Here is a 25,270-nt window from a genome sequence, read left to right as displayed (position 1 = left end):
GACCCTTGACAACAAAATTCTTTACAAAAGTACTGTTATTCTCAAAGTGGAAAGACTACCTTGTTCACTGTTGTGTCCTAAATACTTAGAAAGTGTGTGCTAAGTAGTAGATGCTCAGTAAATATTTGCTGCAATAAATCTCTACATATCAGAAAATGCCTAGATTTATTTTTTAAAATAATTTCATTTATTAAGTAGGCTCCATGCCCAACGTGGGGCTTGAACTCACGACCCCAAGATCAAGAGTTGCAGGCTCTACGGACTGAGCCAGCGTGCCAGAAAATGTTTGGATTTTGAAGACTAGTATAAAAAGTGGTCTCTATCTACAAGCGTTTCCCTTACCCTCAGCTTTAGGTCAGTGCTGCTTAGTACTTATTTTGAAACTGCAAATCTGTTCCAATGCAATTGAAGTAATAGGGAACAATTTGAGCGTTAGTTACCAACTGAAACAAGCTGCATGTGAATACACAAAATGTAACACACCTCAAACATCCGCCAGCCGCCTCAGCTGGCCTATCAGCATGCGGCCCCAGCTAGCCATATCTTGTGTTACAACTTTCCTTCTGATTTCAGAAAACCCTTCTTTGACCACTTCAGGATAACAAATTTGCTACATCTATGCTCACTTCCATAAGCCAACTGCAGATCTTTTTCAAAGTACCATATTTGTTTGTACGTTATAGGAGTACATATTTCTTAGTCATTTAACATGGGTAAAACTATACTATCATTTTTTAAGGATCCTATTTTTTTTTTTTAATTTTTTTTTTCAACGTTTATTTATTTTTGGGACAGAGAGAGACAGAGCATGAACGGGGGAGGGGCAGAGAGAGAGAGGGAGACACAGAATCGGAAACAGGCTCCAGGCTCCAGGCTCCGAGCCATCAGCCCAGAGCCCGACGCGGGGCTCGAACTCACGGACCGCGAGATCGTGACCTGGCTGAAGTCGGACGCTTAACCGACTGCGCCACCCAGGCGCCCCAGGATCCTATCTTTTTTAAAATGTTCTCTGATAAAGTTTTTGAGTGTTGTATCTGGAACTCCACTTTTTCCATAAACCCTGTGGCTTTTCTTTCTCATGATTTGCGTAGCATGGTGATTTTTAGAAACACAGATGTTAAATTTTAACAGAACTGTCTGAACTGCAAAGCCCCTCTGACCTTAACAACTGTGAACAGTAACTTCCCCAGGATGACTACTGGGAAGGCAGAATGTTTTAACTTATCTATTTGGTTGTCAAAATGATGTTAATAGTTTCTTATAACTGATTATAATTTGTGTCTTTTCTGTGGATTGGCTGACATTACCAGACTGTGCAGTGAGTTATTCTTAAAGAGTATCATAGAACGAATGCTACAATTTTTAAAATTAAAGTTAAAGCAAATTTTGAAACCTTTAGCTTCAATAAGATTTCAGAATTAAACCTTAAAAATAAAGAAATCTATTCCCTGCCTAATCATACACACACTATTCTAAATACCTTTTACTTTACTCATGCATTATCTAAGTATCTCATCAAATGCCAGTTAGGTAACAGTGGATGCACTTCACATTTGATTAACCTCAAAAGAATTTACAAATGTCATTAATTACACATAAAAACTTTCAAAAAAATTTTAACAGCAAATTATTGGAGTTATATTTCTTGGAGCATGATATGACAACTTTACTAAGGCAAAGCAAACTCTTCCCCCTCCCCGCCCCCGTCCACCCTCCACCAATCTATAATATCAAGTTATTTTCCTAAGAGTTAAAAAATGCAAGAATTGTAGCCATGTAATCAAAATCTAAAATTCAAATACTATCACTGTTTAAGACTAAAAATAAGAATCATAATCCCTCTTTAGCATAAATTTTAGCATGAAAGAATTGTAATACTGAAACACTTTACATAGCTAGTTATTTGCAAAAGTAACAGTAAACATACCAAATCAGTCATCTAAATGCTACATGAAGTTAGCTATCATGTTCAGCTTTTATGTTATTTAAAAGCTTGCAAGGAGCAAGGGACTGGTAGCAGAAAATGGATTTCTCAACTTTATAATGCTGCAATAATTTACTTTGTAAAAGAAAAAGTTAACACTAATGGCTGAAGTACATAATGATCTATACTTCCTTCTCTAAACAAGAAAACTTCCCGACTTTTTCATTTACTACATTGCCTCAAGTCCATGAATGTTGGCCATTCCTTATGGATAAAAGTCTTACCAGTTTTAAGTTCTTCTAAAGGAATGTGCAAGTCAGCCACACTTGGCAATTTATGTACTGTGGTTTTGTGGTGAGTGCTACCATTTTCTAAGGATCAAGAAAAGTGCAATAAATCTAAGACAGAATGGTTATAATTCATCAAAACATATTATATAACTAACTACCTTGTGTGTATTTTCCAATTCATATCTCACTATTTTTTTCCAATACATTAGGGCTTTAAGATGGAGACAAAGTTATTTTTCAGTGCTCCCTTTTCCCTGTAATTTTTGGATAATCCATCCTGTGCATAAATATCTTGGAAAGAAAACATGATATAAATAAATGATATGACAAGAAGCTCCTATTATGGGTAAAAGGGAAAAAGAGAGGATAAAAGAAAACGAAAGCACTTGGAAGTACCAGTTTGCATCTTGTATCAACCATCAACATTTAGAACGAACCAACGAACTCAGTGGCATGTGAAAATTATAATAATCTGGTTAAAATATTAATCTAAAATGGCATCTTTATATGCAGATTAAGAGAAAGTTATGAGAAGCTTTATCAACTGATCCCTGTGCAGTTCTAATCACTCGCTTGGCCCCATGCTTTCTTTTTGTTCATCTCATATAATTTTGCCCATCTTCCTTCTAATGTCATGGCCCTCAGCTGACTTCTCCCCAAAGTGGACTTCTGGCTGCCTGGTAGATGTATGCATGTGTGTGTGTTATAGCACGGGGCACAGGTCGATTATGTTCATGAGTTAGACACAGTGTAAATGGACAGTTATTTAGTCTTTTCTTCAATTTTAATTTTTTTCATGTTTATTTAATTTTGGGGGTAGAGAGAGAGAAGGAGAGAGAGAATGAGCAGGGGAGGGGCAGAGAGAGAGGGAGACATAATCTGAAGCAGGCTCCAGGCTCTGAGCTGTCAGCACAGAGCCTGACGTGGGGCTCGAATCCACGAACTGTGAGATCATGACCTGAGCCGAAGTCAGGGGGCTGAACCGACTGAGCCACCCAGGCTCCCCATTAGTGCTTTCGTAATAACCACTAAAATGTTTTACTATCTAACGAAAAGTTAAGTTGGCAATTTGAAAATTATACACATACACTTGATTGGTAATACAACTGTGGTTAATAGAGACTGCTAAGCCTGCTAATGGAGAAAATATATACAAATCTGTATGTAAAGACCAACATTTAAATAAAATATTTCATTACTAGATTATTCAGAACCTTAAAAGGAAATCACAGAGAATTCAAAAGAGCAAAGTTAAAATTGGTAAGGCAATATTAAATGAATCAAGTTTCTAAAATACAACACCATGCTGTAATGTTGTTTAGTATGTGCCAGTATTTCAATCTAACACTGTGAAACTGTTGTATATAGTTGGCTATTTGTCTTGTTATAGTTATGGTGAATGGATTTTTTATTAGATGGTCAAGAACAATCTCAGAACTATACAGAAACTTTTATCAGCAAATTTATTATATACAAATCTATTTCACAAATCTCTAAATTAGATACCCTTAGAGAATATTCAATTTAATATTTTTAGTTGTATAACATAACCAAATAAAGAAACAGAAATCACATCCTACAAATACCTATCCATAAATCTGCAGCAAAGGCTTTCCTAATTAAGTAGGAAATCTGAACTGTAAAAATATATTAAAGTGATCTTCTACTTAACATTTTTATTTATGACATAACCCATTTTCTAATTTATCATTTTTATATTTTTTCATATGTACATTTTTCATATGTAGCTTTTCGTGTGTGTGTGTGTGTGTGTGTGTGTGTATATATATAGCTCAAACTTTGTTGAGTGCCTGCTACTTACTCTACACCATAGTGGGTGCTGAAAGTATTAAAATTAATAAAAGCACAGTTGCTTATGTTCAAGAAATTTACATTTTAGGGGTGCCTGGGTGGCTCAGTCGGTTAAGCCTCGACTTTGGCTCAGATCATGATCTCATGGCCCGTGAGTTTGAACCCTGCATCAGGCTCTGTGCTGACAGCTCAGAGCCTGGAGCCTACTTCAGACCCTGTGTCCCCCCTTTTCTGCCCCTCCCCTGCTCGTACTCTGTCAATCTCCCTCTCTCAAAAATAAATAAACATTAAAAATTTTTTTTAATTTACATTTTAGTAGGGGAAAACAAACATTCAACAAATAAATGTAATAATGGATACCGATATAATATGCAGTAAACAGCAGAAATGAAGGAGGGACCAGCCAATTCTGGGAGAAGGGGAGGATTGAAGGAAAGGATTCATTCAACAAGGGGACACCTACGCTGGGTCTTGGAAGATAAAATGTGTTCTCTTGGTAGACAGGCGAGAGGGAAAGAGAAGCTCAGGCATAGGTAGTTGCCTAGGGAAAGACCTAACGGGGTGAAGCAGCATGGCAAGTTCAGTGGCAAGCTCAGGAAACCGTAAGGAGCTGGCTAATGCTGACCTGCGGCGGGTGAGACTCACAAGGAGACAGCGTGACAAAAGCCGAGGCTGAAGAAGTGGGGTAAGGAGGGGCACATCACAGAAGATTTTCATTGCTCTCTGCGCCATGCATGCTGCCTCCCACAAGTCAGCGAAAACATGCCTCTCACTTTCTCCGTTCAGGTCCTTTATCTCCGAAGCTCCAGGCCCTGCCACAAGATGTACCACTATGCCCCAGCACACGGCAACGAGTACTCTGTGCCATTTACCGGTGTGTGAGCTGCAGTGAAGGTCAAGGGAAGAAGCGCCTAAAACTTAGGAACTGAAGAAAGGCAGGAAAAATGTCACAAAGAATGTCGTGCTTGAGCTTAGGAATTACAGAGGAATAATAAAGGTCTCGCAGGAAGGATATCCCTGACAACTGTTTGTGTTGAGGGAAAGGCCACGAAAGAACATGATAAATTAGAAGAATTACGGCTGAGTAGAGTAGAAAAACGAGTGAAGTTTGAAAAGGTGGGAAAGTTTCAGTGAAAAAATGTACAGATTCCAGATAATGTAGAAAATACATCTGAGAAAATTCTACGGGCCTGAACGACTTTTTGGCTCACCTTCGTTTCTAGGATCCACTCTATAAACATTGTGACTATAAGCCAGGCGATGTGCTTTAAATATGCAAAGATAAGTAAAATATAGTCCCTGCTTTTGAGATTATAATCGAGCAGAATTCAGATTTATATTGGGACTTCTTATCAGCACATGTCTATTATCTCACCTTATCCTCCCCACATGTGAGGCACAGAGGACAACTGTTATATTCCTTTTAACTGAGGAGCATCATGGAGAGAGACACTGAGACATCTATACACACACTTCCCACCAAGTTAGTCTGCAAGGCCAGCCGTGCACAACTGCGGTGTCAACCCCCACTGCGACTGCAGTCAGCTGTGAGGCAGGCTGAATGAAGTCTGTTGCAGATAATAAAGTACCAGAGGTCTCTTTATATAAATTAGAGCATCTCATCTAGAGACAAACACATGTGTTTCAAGAGGAGCACAAAGTCACCTCCTTAGTGTGTATTACTAAAAACAACTGCTATTGGGAAGTGAATAAGTAAATTACTAGCAACACTAATGAATACCAGGTAGCTTGTGTGTGTGTGTGTGTGTGTGTGTGTGTGTGTGTTCTGGTGGAATAAGATATCTAGATAATTAAATGGAAAGAGAAGATTTTAATGAATGAAAAAAGTAAAAGGCAGAATCTGTGTATTTAAAAAAGGGATACAAAAATGTATTTGAAAAAGATATTTTGTATGTATCTACAGGAAAGACTCTGAAAGAATATACACTTATTTTGGAGACGGAGCGAGGCCAGGTAAAAGGTTACATGGATGGAAGATGGTCCATCAGTATTTGTATTCTGATACCTGAGCAGGAGAGTAAGAGTAGAATAATTTGAAAATACCTATACTTAGCCAACTATATGTACTTTAAGATAACTTAAAGCCTATGTTATCTATGCTGAGACTGTTACTGTTAGAGTTAACAGCTACAACAATTACCAATCTTCCAGATGTTTGACAAGATGAGATCTACAGTTACATTTTGATTTAAACGTTACATACGGGCTACATGTTTACGTGCACGACTAGCTCTATGCTCAGTCCTGTTAAAACAAAAAAGCCAGGTCCCTTTGATTTTCAACCAAAGGCTAACTCAACGTGAACTAATGCTGAGTTACTCTCAAACGGAGTAAGAAATACTCATCCACCAATGAGATGGTTTAATTGTTTAAAAGAGGTAGGGGGTTGTAGAAAAAGAGGTTTAATGTTACTATCTTAAGCCTAAGAGTCCCTCAATAAACACAATACTTTCATAGAAAGCTATAACACATAAAGGTGGACAAGAACACTTTTCTCTAAGTGTACAGTATAAACGCTACAGTTCAGCATTACTGGTTCACCATTATTATGGGCCAGGTCCTATGCTAAATGCCTGACATGTATCATTTCAGTTACTTCGCACATTCCTGTAGTAAGGATTAAATGAGAAACTGCAGGAAAAACTCTTCACACGTTTGGCACATATAACAATAAATGTCCTTAATGAGGTACCACTGTTGCTAAAATCTAACTTCATCAAGCCAATGACTCTAATACAGTTAGCTTTTCAAAAGACTCACGGACTTAAGTGCACCAAGGCTAAGAAATCTTCAGTGGATACCCATTCCCTGCTACTGAATTAAGTCCAAAATCTTTCACCTGACATTCAAAAGTATGACACAGCTCCGTCTTCTATCACATCCTGTACTCCACTGTTCTCTAGGCACACTGGACTGCTCACAATTTCTAGAACATGCTATACACTTAAAAAAATTTTTTTTTTTACTTCTTAAAGAAGTAAATAACATTTAAAATGTTTACTTATTTTTGAGAGAGTGCAAGTGGGGGAAGGCAGAGAGAGGGGGACAGAGGATCTGAAGAGGGCTTTGTGCTGATGGCAGCAAGCCTGATGTGGGGCTCGAACTCACCAACTGAGATCATGACCTGAGCCGAAGTCGGAAGCTTAACCGACTGAGCCACTCAGGTGCCCCTATATACTTTCATTTCCATAACTTACATTTCTAAGATTTCTAGATTCTTGCCATTCTCTCCAAAGACTTTTATCTATCCCTCAAGGCTTAGTAGAAATGTTACCTTCCCCACAAAGTTGATTCTATCTGGTACTCTCCTGTATACTGTCAGCACTCCTATTATAGTACTTTCTTTGGTATTACTTGTCTGTGAGCTCACTGAAAGCAAAGTTTATTCATTTGCACATCCCTTTGGGCCTAGTACAGTGTTTTACACAAAATTTGCATTCAGTAATGTGGAAAAATTTCACCATTACTAACAGCCTCCCAGTGATAACAAACAAGACTTGAAATTCAAATGCAATTCTCTCTTCAATTTCTCCCCCAATTCACCCATCGGCAGTAAAGATCCTGTAATAACTCTGATAGTAGCTCTCTTTCCGGTCCTAACACAACACTCAGTGAGATTCAATCCTTTCAATACCAAACAAATCATGTGGGACATAATCAGGGACCCAATGCTGACTAGACTGGCTGACATATTCATTATATAATAACAGTGGAGGAGAGAATTTCTGAAGCAGAAGCTAGGATATTAGAATCATCTTTTAGAATCACAGTTGGGACATAAAATTTCTCTGATCAATTCTTCTGAACTGAACTTTAAAAACAAAAGATAAGTATGGTTATCTGCCCATTCAGTAAATAAAATCACCTTTCATGGATTAATCCAGTTTCTAAATCTATACAAATTGGTAAAAGCAATAAATGCCCCTAAAAGCTAACTGACCTCAGCCCTCGAATCCTTCATAAGTAGTTTTCACTCCATTAAAATCTTAAGCAACAGGAAACGTGTTTTTGTTTTTGTTGTTATATTCCAGGACAATTTAATCTACTTATGACTTTCTTATTGGATTTATTTTGAATAATCAAGTATCGTTACAGCAAGTATTAGTTACACACTTACATTTAAAATTAAACTCTTTTTGTAGAAGTAATATATAATACATTATTTGGTTCTACTTCCAACTGCTGAAGAAAACACTGACTCTATGTGAAGGCAGGCATTGCGTGGAATGGTTGAGAGAATAGTTTCACTTATTAAACTCCACGTACTACTCAGACTCTGTGTGAACCTCTTAAAGGAAGACAGTTTTGCTGTCGATAATGTTTACTTTTCATTGAAGACCAGACTAGTTTTTGCACATTTACAGGGTCTAACTCAATAGTATTTCCAATTTGTTTTTCCTAAGTTGTTTTTGCATTAGTTTGCTACTACTAGCAAACAAGTTAAATCAGAAATATTCAGGCAAAAGTAAGTAAAGTCAAGAGTAGCTGCATGTTACCTAGATGTTAGGAATGTTACCATACTTGAAAGCAAGAAGACCACAGATTTTGAAAGTAAAGTTTTGGTTATTATAGATGTCACAGTAAGGCAGTTACACAGGCTAAGCTTGACTGGTGCCGTGGACTTTAGCATACCTGGAAATAGAAAAATTCAAATTGTAGCTGTTCTTGGTTGGCCCTTTGCCATTTTTGCAGCTTACAAATTTTTAATTAAGTAACTGCAGTGAGCTCATCTCTACCGGATACTTCTTTTCCAGGGCAGGTCCAGGAACTGGGTCTGGAGCCTTGAAAGCAGAAGAGAAACTAGAGTAAACTAGAGGCAGGCGGAACGAGAAACGTGACCAGGTAACACTATGAGACCTAATGGCAATGATGTAGTCCCCAGTGCGTCTCACGGAAGATATTCTGAGGTGGAAAAAGGATCTCTTAAGTTGTAAGTTCCCAGAAGATGCCATTTACACGAGTTAAGTCACTGTCTTTCTTTACCCAACTCGACTCTCGACTTCCAGTTCCAGCTACTGAAACAGTGGCCTTCGTGAGACCTGTGATCGCTTTCAGCAGCAGACTGTCCAACGTGGGACCACAGACAATAGCCGAAAGAGAAAAACAGCAAATCCACTTTCACTGGTCAAATTAAAATTGTAAAGTCCTCATTTTCAGGTCGTTTTGCTCTTCTTTCACTATCTTATTTCCAATTGTCTTCTAACTGCTCCCCTGATTTCCTACAATCAATTCTCAGAGGTTTCTTCAGAAATACATCCAAGCAATGAACTGAATTTCAAGTTCCAATTTTTAAAAATACTTGGTAATTCTTAAAGTGGGAGGCAAAAAAACAGCTCATAAGATGTGGTTCTTAACCACACTGGAAATTCTCTTTTTCCATTACCAAAATAGGTTCAATCTTTTTGGTATAAATTTGTTGGGTCCATATTAACACACACACACACACACGCACGCACACACACACACACACACACACACACACACAACTACAGAGGTTACAGAAATGGTAGGATATTTTAGACTGTTGCATGAGAGCCTGGCAAGGATGTCCTTACACTTGGTGAGCTGGCACCCAAGGGAGCTTCTCTAAGAAACAAATGCCGCAGCACTCAAAATGAATTGAATTCTCTGCTACTGTCAAATGATGACAGATTGTGGGAACTGCTAACAAGACAAAATAATAATAATAATAATAATAATAATAATAATAATAATAGCGAGGACAAGGATTCAAAGAACTAACTCCCTGCATTTCTAGTGACTAGCAACACAGCAAAGCAAAAGAGAATCAAAATAGTTTTTAAGAAAAATGTAAATTTTCCATCTTTCACGATGGCATATTGTCAGTGAAAAAATTCTGGCAGAGACAGATCTAGGTTCAAATCTTGTGTCAGCATGGCCTTGGACTAAAACTCTCTGCAGAAGTTTCTTTTCTATCAAGTTGGATACTACACCTCACTTTACTAGACTGTCAAGAGAATTAGCTAAAGTACACAAGTGGCTAACAACCTAGCACACAGTAGATAATCAATTTTTCTGCATTACTACAGAGTGAAACACATTTTTTTATTCTAAACATACAGGTCTACCTAAGTTTTCATTTTCATATATACTAAAACAACAGTGTGTAACAAGCTTTAGGTTTAAATAACTCAACTGCATCACATCCTAAGAGACACAACTGATTTATCCACATTGATTTCAGAACTACAAAGGAAATGTGTCAGAGAGCTCAATTCTCAGAGCTGATAATGAATACAAATATAACAATTTACATTTAGAACATAAAGGGAATCAGTGGTAAGCAAGGTAAACAATGTAATTCTTCTCCCTCCAAATAAAATAGAAAGTACGTTTGTCAACACATCTCTTGTTAAAAAGTTACAGATCTGGAGTAGTGTACTTTAAAAAGCAAAAAGAATCAACGCATGATATAACTTGGTTTTTAAGTCAGGAAATGCTTTAAAGGCAAAGAAAAGCCTTACATTTGGGCAATAATTTTCCTCTTACTGATAGAACAGCGGGTTCCATACAAAATTACTATTTACCAAATATGGTTCAAAGATCAGATTACACCTTTCCTAGCATTACCAAGTAATACAGCAAGTATCAAAAGTAACAAAGAATTAAAAAAAAAATCCTTAAAGTTATTCTATTCACTGCTACAACTTTATTTCAAAATATTTTTTAAAAGTTAACATGGAAAGTATCTATTCAAAACCCACTTCAATTTACTTAGAGATGATATAATTAAATTGTCTGTGTATTCCCTAGAAGGAAAATAAACAAAAAAAACCCAAAGAAAGTATTTAGGGGTGCCTGGGTGGCTCAGTAGGTTAAGTGTGGGACTTCTCCTCAGGTCATGATCTCAGTTTGTGAGTTCGAGACCTGTGTCGGGCTCTGTGCTGACAGCGCAGGGCCTGGAGCCTGCTTCAGATTCTGTGTCTCCCTCTCTCTCTGCCCCTCCCCCACTTGTGCTCTATCTCTCTCAAAAATAAACATTAAAAAAAATAATTAAAAAAAGTATTTAAGAATGAGGATTCCTGGGGTACCTGGGTGGCTCAGCTGGTTAGGCATCTGACTCTGGATTTCGGCTTAGGCCATGACCTCAGTTTGTGACCCCGAGCCTAGCATCAGGCTTCTCACTGACAGTGTGGAGCCTGCTTGGGATTCTCACTCTCTCCCTCTCTCTGCCCCTCCCCAACTCATGTGCACGCTCTCTCTCTCTCTCTCTCTCTCGAGTAAATAAACTTTAGGAAAAAAAAAAAGAATGAGGATTCCCATTCATTAACCCATACAGATGGACTTTCAGTTTAAAGTCCACCAAGAAAAATATGTATTTTTTAATGTTTATTTTTTTTAAGGAGAGAGAGACAGAGCATGAGCAGGGGAGAAGCAGAGAAAGAGGGAGACACAGAATCTGAAGCAGGCTCCAGGCTCTGAGCTGTCAGCACAGAGCCTAACGTGGGGCTCCAACTCACACACTGTGAGATCATGACCTGAGCCCAAGTCGGACGCTTAACCGACTGAGCCACCCAGGCGCCCCTGGAAAAATACTTTAAACAGTTTTCATGTTTGGTATTTTATTACTAGCTATTATAATGAAACCTCATGATTCATAGTAATGTGTAGGTTGATTCTTTTTTTTTGTCTTTTCCAGATATACAAGATCATCTACAAATAATAAATCTGTCTCCTCCCTTTCAACAATTATTTTGTATTTTGGTCTAATTTTTGCATTGTATTCCAAAGACAATGTTATAGAATAGTAACACTGGCCAGATCTTCCTTGATTCATGACTTCAAAAAAGGAATTCAGTATTTCACTAAACACGAAAATAGAAATTCTAGTATTTCATGTCTAATAACAAAATGCAGTCTTGTGGTTTGAGGTATGTAAAATTTTAAATATATTCATTTATCCTGGTTTCACTAAGGATTATTAGAAATAAATGTTGATTTCCCCCTTTTTGGTATCCTTCAAGATATTCATAATCCCCTCTCACCCACTAAACGTGAATGAATTTATCATTACATTTCTAGAGTGAATTCTACTTGGTTACGCTTTATTCTGTTAATGTAATGGTAGTTTCCATTTGGTAGTTTTATTAAGCATTTTTTGCACCAACTTTTGGGAGATTGGTGTGTATTCTTTTATGTTCATATTTTATTATCATGTTATGCTGGCTCTGTACAAAGGACTGGGAAGCTTACGTTTTTTTTCTCTACGCTCTGAAATGGTTATCTGGGGCTTAGCATTCTTCCTTCAACCTATGAACATGTTTGAGTCTTAACCATCTTAAACATACATCCATGTATAAACTCGTGGATGTATTTCCTTACCTTAATTGGTATATATAATATACTGGCATATACAATATACAATATACTGGAAATACACAAAGTATTTCCTTACCAGTTAAGCCCTGTAACAAGTATGTCTTCACAAAGCTATTAATATGCTACTGTATTCAAGGCACTGAGGAAAGAGAATGAGCTACAGTTTCTGCCCCCTACATCCTCTTAAACAAGTGAGAAACACAAACATACATACCAAAATCTGCATTAGCAATGTAAGGAATGAACACACTATGCTAGGCCACCTGTGTCTTACCATTCCTGCCTTTTGCCAAACTCCTCTACAGAGTAGTTATACTATGGCTTCAACTTTCTTTTAATCTGCCTCCAAGTTTCCTCCCTTGATAATAGTGTTATTCAAATCATCAAATACAATACGCTTTTCAGGATCATCATCCACCATTTCGCAATAACTTAATTCCATAGTATATTTAAGTTTTCTTGAGTACTTTCTAATTCATCATATCATTTGATCCTCATGAAAAACCAGTGAGGAAGCCTAGATAGTTATTATTCTCATTTTGCAAGGTTTAGAAAATTAAGTAATTTACTAATCAAAACCTCAATCAGTGGCAGATTTAGGGCCAGAAATGTATCCGTGGCTTTCTAACTCCAGGCACAGGGTTCCTGCCTCTATGTTTTTGTTTTTTTTTAATTTGAGACAGGGAGGGAGGGAGGGAGGGAGGGAGGGAGAGAGAGAGAGAGGGAGAGAATGGGGAAGGGCAGAGGGAGAGAAAGAATCTTAAGCAGCCTCCACATTCAGCATGGAGGTTGACGTGGGGCTTGATCCCATGACACTGGGATCATGACCAGAGCCGAAATCAAGGGTCACTCAACCCACTGAGCCACCCAGAGACCCCCTTTCCTCTATATTCTATTAACTTGACCGACTGATTACTAATTTGAACGATTACTAATCACTCTTTTCTTGAAAAATTTTTCTGCTCAATAGTGTACACATTCTTCATTTTTCTAGGATCATTATTTCTGTGCTTCTGGTTTGTCAAAACTACGTGGTGCAGAGTTTTGACACTCGTCCTTGCACGTCTTCCTCAGGCACCTTTTCTGTACTGTTTCCAGCATAATCGAAGGAGAATCTCCTTTAAGGTGTAGTTCAGTCCTTCTCTTCTACTGGATAAAATCTAAACATTCACAGCCGTAGAGTCTGATACTGAAAGGACGCTTATATATACTCTAGTCTGACGTCCTTACTTAATTAAAAACCTCAAGTTTGTATTATACAAGTCAGTGGGAGAATCTGAATAAAGGTTTAAGACAAAATTTGCCTTCTTAAACTATACGTAAAGTAAATGCATATATGTATGTACAGTAGATATAGCTAAGTAATTAAATTTTAAGAGTAATTATTGGACCTTATTTCATTTTTGCTAAGGACTTGTCTGTCCTTATTTCTATTTCTATTAAAGACTTGCCTGCTATTTCTAAGAGATGTTATTTATGTGACAATATTAATAGGAGTTCATTTATCAAAGTAGATTTAAAAAATCACAGAATAGCAATAAAGTTGAAACCTACTCAATTCTACATATTCATGAATTATCCATACTCTGGATTTTTATGTTTAAAATTTGTCTAAACGTACAGAATTTGAAGTTGGTCAGTTTTTTTTTTTATAATATTTATTTACTTAGAGAGAGAGAGAGAGAGAGAGAGAGCACCCGTGAGCGTGAGTGGGGGAGGAAGAGGGAGAGAATCCCGCGCAGGCTCTGCGCAGTCAGCACAGAGCCCAGTGCGGGGCTCGATCTCACGCATCATGAGATGATGACCTGAACAGAAACCCAGAGTCAGACACTTAACCAACTGAGCCACCCAGGCGCCCCTCACTCCAGATTTTTAAGGTGAACTGGGAATCAAAATCATACCCCTAGCTATGCTAACGCTTCCCACCCAGGTGCAGTCATGACCTGGGCTACAAGGCAGAGAGGCACAAGACTGCTCGCTGTAAAGCATTTAGAACAGTGCCCGGCCTGCGGTAAGCATTCAAGGTGCGTCAGCTACCACGCTGCAGCTGCAGCTGCCATTTCTGTACCTGTTCACATCATTACAAACATGGCCACGTTAATGGTTCGGCTGCACAAAGAATCCTGTCATGGTATAAGTACCTTACTCTACTCCTTTTCAGTCTGTTTTCCAGGTTTTGTCCCAGTGAGCAGGGCCACAATTTTAACGCTCCAGGAACAACACCTTTCAACCACTCTCAAACCCGAAGTACTTTAATGTCTCAACATCAGAGACTGTGAGTTCTGAAAATTAAGAGCTTATTTTATTTTTAATTTTTTAAAATATAATTTATTGTCAAGTTAGCTTACAATGTATACAGTGTGTTAAGAGCTTATTTTAAAAGGAAATTGTACATTCCACTTGTAAACTTTCAAGCTCATTCTACCAATATGGAACACTTGAAAAACAAAAGGGAAGTAAGCTTAAATTTAAAATCCTGCCCAAACTCGCTTCCCTCCTTAGCTTCCCATTTTTATCAGAAGCAGTAATTCTCTTTTTAGCCTGAAAATTGAAGTCACCTAAACGCTTCTCTTGCCTTTCTTTACCTCTCTTTCAAATTTCATCCATTTCATAATCAATATTCCTCAAAACACAACTCCTAAGACTCTCTTCACTGGATGTTATAATCAATACAGTTTACAATTACTTCCATAGTTCTGAAATCTAAAAGTACTTAAAAGATTTTTTCCATGAAACTTTATGTCGAAACTCCTCTGCACAGGGTGCCTGATTGGCTCAGTCGGGAGAGCATGTGACTCTTGATGTCGGGGTTGTAAGTTCAAGCCCCACACTGGGTGTAGAGATTACATAAAAATAAATCTTAAGAAAAAAAAACCTCATCTGGTAGTGGCAAAAATTTGCTTTGAACTGACTTACTGACTTAAGGCTATTTATAGGCTTAGTTAGCCTACTGTGACTATTTCCATGCTTCACTGCAGAAATAATTAGGGTTTAATAACTGGGTGATGCCTCACACCTTGTTGGGGGCATTACATAATATACAATATAAATGTCATGTTTCCTTTCTAAAAGTCAAAGAATTTCGAATTCTAAAACACAAAGCTGGCCTTGGGTTACAGATAAAGCACTGTGAACCTGTAGAGTATTATTCCAGGAATCCTAATTTAGGCACTCTCTTCTTAACTTTCTGGTACTTTCCCCTACACCACTGCATGCAATTCGGCCACCATGATTACCACCAACCCCTTTAAAGTTCTTTCTTAATACCTCCTGGCAATGCCAATTCTAGCCCGCCCCTACCGCTACCCATACTATCCCAATCATCCAGCATCTAACTGACCAGACCCACAGCTTACCTCCCTGACACCAAAGTCTTCCCGCTTGACCCAGTGTAGTACAGCAGATTAAGAAATGCTCCTACCTAACCACTTTAAATATTTCATTCCTTTGCACAAAAACTTAACAAACTGGAACAGATACACGGTAAGAGGGTAAGGAGAAAGAGTGTGGGATTATACAAGTTTTGGCTGCCTTGTAAACTTATGTTTATCTATAGTTGTAAAATAAAGAACTCCCTCTTTTTAAAACTTAATGAAAATTAAAAATTCTTCTAAGTTAACTTGTATTTATTCTGTAATTAAAAACAAAAGAAAAATTCATTAGGTTCCTCCTCTACTATTCACTTCAACTAAAACTCTTTGGTAGGGTTCTCAAGGCCTTTTCTTGTTTGGTTTCACTAGATCTGGTGCCATTGACCCCTTTGGCAGTCTGAAGAAAGCTACAAATATCCTCTCAGAATAGTTTGAAATGCATAAAATACAATACATAGGATTACAAAGAAAGCCAATTTCACTAAAGTGTAATTATTTTTTAAAATATGGATGGTTTTAAATGCATAAGTGATTACAAAGAAAACTAATTATATTGAAAGTTACCAAGTATTTTTTTAAAACCTGTATTGGTGATGCATATAGATATATATATAGATATAGATACATATATAGATATATATGCTTCTTTATTAACACTCAACAAAATAAAATCTAGAAGTCTAATAACCATAATTTTTTATTAACCTGCGTAAATTATATTCAGAGATATCAACAACTGTAAAGTAATATGAAAACGCCTGTGCTTTTACCATTAGTAATAAAGTCATAGGCACTGCTTTACTGCTTAGAATCACAGTACAGATCTTCCTTGAGTTATGATGGGGTTACATGCCAACAAACCCACTGTAAATTGAAAATACTGTTTGTTAGTCAAAAATGCACTGAATACACCTAACCCACCAACCATCACAGGTTAGTCCAGACTACCATGAATGTGCTCAGAATACTTACACCTCATTAGGGCAAAATCATCTAACACAAAGACTACTATATAATAAAGTGTTGGCTATCTCATGTAATCTATTGACTACTGTACTGAAAGTGACAAACAGAATGGCCGTGCGGGTGCAGAATGGTTGTAAGTGTACCGGTCACTCACCCTCATGATTGTGTGGCTGCCTGGGGCAGCGGCTCCCTGACACTGCCCGGCATAGAGAGTCCAGCACTGGGAATCGCTAGCCAAGGAAAAGATCTAAATTCAAACTCTGAAGTGAGATTTCTATTCAATGTGTATCTCTTTTTCAGAAAGTTGAAAAATCATTAAGTTGAACCACTGTAAATACGGGACTGTCAGAAGAAAATGCTAAATTGCAGGTACAGGTTTCTGTTAGTGAAAACATAAAGATGTGGAGTTTTTTTTCTCATCTAAGTGCAGGGATCCCTCTAAATTCTATCCTCAGACCTCTTCGGTTTCACGGAACCCAGAGTAAAACTCTACTAAATCCACCTACCTTTATTTCCCACTCGTCCTCACACCCGTAGGAATCCAGTCGGGCTTGTCTGAACATGTTTAACCCAGTTTTCCTTCCCGATTACGCTACTGCCTTGGCTTAGAATGTCATTTCTCCGTCTCCATGCTTATCAAACTCTGACTTACTCTCCAAAACCAATTCGTTTCATCTCCTCCTTGAATTCTTTTGCTACTGCTTCAACCCACATGGATCTCTCTATTCTTAGAACTCCCACTGTACCTGTAGGTCAGTGCTTCATGATCTAACATTTAATCAGTCTTCTAGTTTCATTTGTGTGTCTCTTCATCTAGGTTATAAGATCCCTGGGGACATGGGCTATATCCTTGTAAATAAGACACTGCTTACATATAATATAGACAAACAGAATGTAATCGGTAAGGAAACTTCTCATTAAATGAAGTATTAGAAAATCATTTGACAACTTTAAGTATATAAGAAGATACATCATGAAGGCGAAAAATTCCACGAAGCAACTAAAAGACAATATAAATTAAACAGTTCGCCTCAGTCAGAACCTAGATACTCCTACTATATTAAAAACTTAGAAACTTATTTATTATGTAGTACTGAATCACAAGTAATAAATCAGGAAAGCAGTGCTAATGTAGACATAAAACAATGATTTATTCCACGAATATTTGCTAATAAGCACCTACTGCATGCCAGACACTATTCCAGATCCCATGGATTCAATGGTAAAAAAACAAAATATCTCACACAGGAATTTACTGTTAGAGCTTGGACTAGAACCTAGCGTTTCTGACTCTTCATTCCGAAGCTCTGGGAACAAGAAGCCATTTCTATCTTCCAGAACAGGTTAAGTGTGGAGCAAGGGGAATGTTCCCTATTTCAGAAGGGAGTACATCATATAAAAACATTATAAAGAAACATACTTGTAGCTACTAAATACATGTATACATACACACACACACACAAGTAAAACCTACATAGTGTATATATATTGTAAAAATCTCTATACACAAAATCTATAAAAAAAACATTTTGGGATAAATTTCAATTATCTTATGTAGCATATTTATAACCAATGAAACTAGATGAATGAAGTGTTACACTACTCATTAATGCTTTAATCACAAACACCTTACATAAAGTTTTGTTTTTTCTTCAAAGAGCTCTACCAAGTTGCCTCATTTATTTCAAGAAATATAAAAACTTATGTATCAATATCCCAGAGATGGGGTGGGGTGAGGTGGTAGGAGCGATGGTGGTAAATATTATTCTAAGTAATCTTTCTCATTGGAAGAAGAAGAGGATAATGGGAATGTGGGTAGGAAACAAAGATGGTTTCTATACAACACAATTTCTACTGTTGATTATAACCAAATAGAAATGACTTTTCCTAAAGGGAAGTTCTTAGACCAACAGCACTGGAATTCAGAGTGAATGAGGGGGAAGACTGGGGGGTGGCGGGGCAGGGAAACTGGAACAAGTAAAACTAAATAGCCTGACGATGCTATGCTAGGAACCCAAGTTCTCTGTCTAAAACTTATCTGTCTCCCACCCAGTAATTGCCTCACCAAGACAGGCAATAGGTTTTCTAGAATTACACAGTACTGAGTTTTAGGAGAAGGTAGTGACAATGACCCAGGGAATTACAGAAAAGGTGCTAAGCAGGAAAAGAGGAGACTTAAAGACCAAGAATTTACAACAAAAGAGTCAAAGTTAGATACAATTCAGAAAAGAGTGGGGTCAAGAAAGCCAAATGAAAAGAAGCATAACGATAATTATTATAAAGTTTTAAGTTTATTATTTTGGTAATAATTTTATAGCTATGTTATAATTGAAAAAGTTTTCTATAAACCTCTAACACTTATTAAGCATTTATCACATCAACAATTTCAGAGAAAGATTCTTCCTATAAACTTTATTAATTTGTTATGGACTAATGGGACATATGTACATGTAGATACATACATACGTACATATATATATATACACATACATGTACAAACACACTACGGATTTAGAGATAAAATACCATGGTTGCAAAAATAACTGTTCTCAGGGCGCTTAAATCTGCATTGGAACAGTAAAGGCTCAGGGTATATTTGTCTTGTAAAGCTCAAAGGAACAAGAGTATATGAAAATGCTTTTAAAAGTATAATTATTACTGAAGAGAAATGTGGCCTATAATTGTACCATCTACTTGGAAATGGGGAGAAGGACTAGGTAATAAGCGTGCACATGAAAATCCTATGAGGCATGTAACTAACTGTGGGCTAAACTCTAAGCTCAGCTTCCTATCTGTAAAGCGTATGCCGTTCAATACAAGTCTGGGCCAAAGTTGAGATGATTTTGCGTAAATCCATTACCACTAGGACAAAAAGAACAGATAACAAAAGGCAAAGTGTGTGTCTCACTGACTTTGGGTTAGTAATGTTGCTATGCGCATTCTGTCGGAGTATAATGTTCATTGAAAGCATCAACTGAAAATGTAGTACTCGGAAGAGACATATGACCATAACCCATACTCTGGAATCTCAAAAACTCATTTGCTTTCAAAAGCAAGATTATTAGCTTTAAACTTTAGTAGTAGGTGTTCATGCATTCATTCACAAATACTTACAGAGAGCTTAAGTGCCAAGGCATTGTACTAATGCTGTAAAACCTGACATTTAGTGGGAGAAACTGAAAAGTAAACAGAATATTGTAATACAATTTGGTAAATCATACAACAGAGGAACTAAAAGTGCTAGAGACACATAAATTTCTTTATCAGTAAGAAAATATTATATTAGAGGGGCGCCTGGGTGGCTCAGTAGGTTGAGCGACCAACTTTGACTCAGGTCATGATCTTGCTGTTTGTGAGTTTGAGCCCCGCCATCGGGCTCTGTGCTGACACCTTGGAGCCTGGAGCCTGCTTCAGATTTTGTGTCTCCCTCTCTCTCTCTCTGCCCCTCCCCTGCTCGCACTCTGTCTCTCTCTCCCTCTAAAGTAAATAAATATTTAAAAAACATTTTTAAGTATAAAAAAAGAAAATATTATTAGAGTTAATCAGTTATAACAAAAAAGATTGTGGCATTTAAAAAATATTTTCTGAAACACTTTTATATGAAGTAAACATATCTGAATGGAACTCAGAAGATCTGTCTTTCACCAATTCTGTAAATTGAGGCTCACCCTCTCCCTTTACCGATTTAATTTTGGGCCTAAGTCAGAAATCGAAGTCTTTTCCTTGCTAGCTATTTTGCACTCCTGTTTTTAATTTTTGTTTTTGATTTGTCTCCCTGGCTGACCTGTTTTACCTACAAAAGAAATCCTGCCACAGAGAAAGCCTATCAGGCATTTAAATAGTGTCAAACCCTGTTCACAATACACACAGAAATACTTCCTTTTATAAAGGTTTAGGACAAACCTCTGAAAATAAGTAAGACACACTACTATTACAATCATCTGCCTATCAAAAAGCATGGCTAAATACAGTATTATAGGGAATATATATCCCCCCCATCACATAATTTCTGGTGCATGTCACATAATGTCAGATACACAGCAGTCTGGTGATAAACAGAACCAATCCAAATTTAAACAAAGTTCTTCACATGGTAAGAGAATACGGCATTTTGCTAATAGATAAACTTAGATAACAGTTCAGTAAAAAGGTGATAGGTATAGTTTTTAATAACTATCACTATAATTTCTTATATGTCAACTCCATTGATAATTCTCAAATTTCTAGTCTGAATCTCTTGCTAGAATTCTATTTTGTATACCCAATCACCTACTTGTTATCTCCAGTTACAAGTCTAATAGGCCTTTCAAAGTTAACATGTACAAAACAAACTCTTGATTGCCTAGCGCAAACTGGCTAGACATCACTGTCTTCTCCCACTCAGTAAACAGCAACTCCATACTTCCAATTGCTTGGGCCAAAAATCTTAGGAGTCACCCCTGACTTCTCTTTTATGCCTCAGATCCAATTCATCAGCAATTCCTGCCCACACAAGGTTTGAAACATATCCAAAATCTGACCTCTTCTCACCCTTCCTAGTCCAAGTTACTACCCTCTTTCATTCGGATTACTGCAAAAGTTTCCAATATGGTTTCCCTGCTTATATCTTGGTCCCGCTCCCATAGCTTATTCCACACAGCAGCCACAGTAAATCTTTAAAAAGGAAAGTTACCATCAGTTAACAGTTTAATGAAGAAAAACCATGACCTATTAATTGATGTAGAAAAAGCACTTGATAAAATTCAATACTTGGTCATAATAAAAATTCTGAAACTAGAAACAGAAAGGGGCTTTTTCTCAATCTGATAAACAGCATCTACACAAACTTTCAGCTAACATATACCAAATGGTGAAAGACTGAATGCATTACCCTTAAGATCAGGAGAAAGACAACCTTGTCTGATCTCACCACTCCTATTAAACATAATACTGGAAATACTAGCCAGAGCATCAAGGCAAGAAAAGCAAATAAAAGGCATACAGATTGGAAAGGAAGAAATAAAACTGTCTCTATTCACAGAGACATTAGAAAACCCAATGGAATCCGCAAAAAAAAAAAAAAAAAAAAAGACACCTAGAATATTTAGCTTACTGAGGTCAAAGGATACGGGGTCAACTAACAGAAATCAATCATACTGCTAAAAACTAACAATGAACAACTAGAAACCAAAATTAAAAACACAATGTTATTTATAATTGCTCCAAAAAAATGTACCTAGGTAGAAGTCTAACAAAACATGGACAAGGTTTGAGTACTGAAAACTACATACTGCTGATGAAAGAAATCAAAGACTACCTAAATGTATGGAGAGAAATGCTGTGTTCATAGATTGAAAGACTCAAAATAAAAATGCAAATTTTCCTCAAATTAATCTATGCATTTAATGGAGTTCCTAGCAAAATCCAGGATTTTTTGCAGGATTTTTGTAAAATTTTATAAATTTTACATGGAAAGGAACTGGAACAGCTACAAAAAATTCTGAAAAAAGGAGACTTAAACTGGAGGAACTTCGATACCTGATTTTAAGACATACTGTATATAGCTGCAGTAATCAAGATAGTTACTTGTGGAGGAACAGACACAAAGATCAATGGAGCAGAATAGGGAATCCAGAAATAGACCCTCACAAGTACAACCAACTGATTTTTGACAAAGGTACAAAAGCAATTCAATGGAGGAAGGATAATTTTCAACAAAGGGTGTTGGAACAGACTGGATATCCATAGACAAAAATGAATCTAAATCTAAACTTCACATCTTAAATAAAAATTAAGTCAAAATGGATCATAGATCTATATATTCAAGATGTAAAACTTCTAGAAAACTTTTAGAAGAAAATTTGGGATCTAAAGTTAAGCAATGAGTTCTCAGACTTGACAACAAAGGCAAATCCACAAAAGGAAAAAAAAATGGATAAATTAGATTTCATTGAAGTTCTTGCTCTGCAAAGGCCCATTAAGAAGATAAAAAGATAAGCCACAGACCAGGAGAAAATATTTACAAATCACATACTTGACAAAGCATTTGTATCCAGAATATTTGAAGAACTCACTAGGGTAAAAAAGAAGAGAACAAAAAAAATCCCATTGAAATATGAGCAAAAGACTTGAACAGATACTTTACCACAGAGGATATACAGACAGCAAAGCACATGAAAATATGTTCAACATAATTAACCATTAAAGAGATGCAAATGGACGCTTTAATGAGATGTTACTCTAAACCTATTAGAATTTCTGAAATAAAAAAATACAGTACCAAATGCTGGTAAGGATGTGGAGAAATTGATGTCTCATACATTGCCGGTAGGAATGTAAAATAGGGCAGCCACTCTGGAGAAGTGGCACCTTCTTAAAAAGGTAAACATATATTTACCACACAACCCAGCAAAAGCACTCCCGAGGACTGACCCCAGAGAGATAACAATGTATTTTCACACACACACAAACTCTACAGTTTTATTTTTATAAACTAGAAACTCATAAGTCTATCAGTCCATGGTTGAACAACTTGTGGTACATCCATACAATGGTATAGTTCTTTGGTGTTAAAATAGAATCAACTATTCATACACTCGTTAACTTAGATGGATCAAGGGCATAATGCTGAGTAAAAAAAAAAAAAACAAAAACAAAAACAAACAAACAAACAAAAAAAAAACCAGTCTCAAAAGATAACATAATGGATGATTCCATTTACATAACCCTCTTGAAGCACTAAATTATAGCAATAAAGAACAGGTCAGTGGTTGCCAGGGGTTAAGGTCGGGGGAAAGGTGTGACTATATGAGGGTAACACAAAGAGGTTTTTTTGTGGTGACAGAAGAGTTCTAGTTCTGTATCCTGACTGTGATGGTTACACGAATCTTACATATGATAAATGATAGAGTCATATATATACAACTGCAAACAAATAGACATGTTCTAAGAAGGGAGAAAAAAAGCACATAGATCATGCGTAAAAACTCTTTAGGGCTTCCTATCACATCCTGAATAAAATCTAAAGTCCTTCCTACAATCTAAAGACACTATGAGGAATACATACTTGAATCTCATCTACCCTTCCCCTCGCTCTCAGCTCCAACTAGTGTGGCCTTCCTGCTCTTGGAATATGGCAAGCACTTGCCATACGCCTCTGCACTTGCTATTGCCTCTATTTGGACAGCTCTTTCCCTTTATCACTTCATCAGGTACCTACTCAAATGTCATTTAATTAGAGAAGTCTTCTCTGCCTCCCCGCAATAAAGCAATGTCTTGCTTCTCTTTTCTCTCCATAGGAACCTTGAAAACAATAAAAAGAACTCAGATATATTCCTCACTTGTTACTGCCCTGGTATGTCTTATATTGGTAAATGGCAGGCACTACACTATATACCCAGGTACTCAAACCAGGCCATGTGTGATCATTATGACATTGTTTTACTTCACACTTCGTATTCGCTTCTCAAATTCATTTCCTACTCTGCTCTTTAATCCCTGACTTAATTCATTAATTCAGTTCCTTATCCAAATACATGGTTATAAGGCCTGCCCCTGCCTTCCAAGCCTAGCTCTTTTCTATTTTTTTAAATTGATTTTTGAGAGAGAGATCACTAGTGGGGAAGGTACAGAAAGAGGGGGACAGAAGAGCCGAAGCGGGCTATGCACTGAGAGTAGCAAGCCCGATGCAGGGCTCGAACTCACGAACCTAGAGATCATGACCTGAGCCAAAGTTGGACGCTCAGCCAACTGAGCCACCCGGGTACCACGTCCTCCACGTTCCCAAGCCTGGCTCTTTTCTAAATATTCTCTACACTGCAGCCAGAAATACCTTTTTAAGGATGTTAATTTAAGCACTTGCCTTCCATCATTTATAGAATGAAGGCAAATCCACCTTACAGAGCAGGCAGTATCTTCATGTCCTGTCTTCTAATTTTCCACCTCACTTCCAGTAACCCCTCACTAGTGCCTACACACAGTGAAACTACTCATAGTTACTGAATGTGTATGGACTTTCCTATTTTCACCCTTTACACATGTTGTTTTCTCTGAAATAGCCTCTCTCCTCCCAGCTTGTACTCCTTGTCTGACATATGCTTAGATTAAGCTTCACCTTTCCTATGACGATTTCCCTCTCCTATTCCTTTCTCACTCACTGAGTCAGATGCTCACTCCTAGAGACTCCTAATCTATAACTCTCTCATTGCACGTGTTACAGAATAGCATACTAGTTTGTATACATGTCTCTCGAAGGCAAGAACTGTATCTTATTCCTCTTTCCATCCCCCTCACCTAGGAAAGTACCTAGCACATGGCAGAAACTCAAAACTACTCCAAAACTACTGGATAAGTGAATTAGATTAACTAATCAAGAATGTAGAATCAGTCGGGCAAGATTCCTTGGGTTTTACACATGTGTGCAAAGGCTGTGGAGTTTCTTTCTATTCTTCCTATCACATGACAACCTAGAAAAGTTGAAGTACTAGTCCTGTAGTTTGGTTCAGGTGAAGATCACCCGTTCAGTCTTCCCATGAACCAGCACTCCCGGAAGAGCACTTCCTGTTCCA

The 25,270-nt window shown here is 37.3% G+C and overlaps 1 protein-coding gene and 1 long non-coding RNA gene across 5 annotated transcripts in view; one reads left to right on the top strand and one right to left on the bottom strand.

Moving 5' to 3' along the window:
• Window positions 1-25,270, bottom strand: part of TAB2 (TGF-beta activated kinase 1 (MAP3K7) binding protein 2) — a 76,680-nt gene that overhangs the window by 40,325 nt on the left and 11,085 nt on the right. For 3 of the 4 annotated variants that reach the window (XM_030316562.1, XM_030316560.1, XM_030316564.1), the window contains exon 1: window positions 8,680-10,670. The gene's annotated coding sequence lies outside the window, so the exon portion shown is untranslated. Of the gene's footprint in view, window positions 1-8,679; window positions 10,671-25,270 lie in introns of those variants that run through there. The other variant, XM_030316561.1, reaches the window with a different exon arrangement.
• On the top strand, window positions 1,357-15,177 carry LOC115514509. Its single transcript, XR_003969001.1, has 3 exons — window positions 1,357-1,525; window positions 6,061-6,064; window positions 15,167-15,177. It is a non-coding gene; the product is annotated as an uncharacterized LOC115514509 (long non-coding RNA).

The sequence above is a fragment of the Lynx canadensis genome, chromosome B2 (assembly GCF_007474595.2).
Source record: "Lynx canadensis isolate LIC74 chromosome B2, mLynCan4.pri.v2, whole genome shotgun sequence".
NCBI lineage: Eukaryota > Metazoa > Chordata > Mammalia > Carnivora > Felidae > Lynx > Lynx canadensis.
The sequence above is the reverse complement of the archived record's forward strand: the minus strand, read 5'-3'. Positions and strand labels throughout refer to the sequence as shown.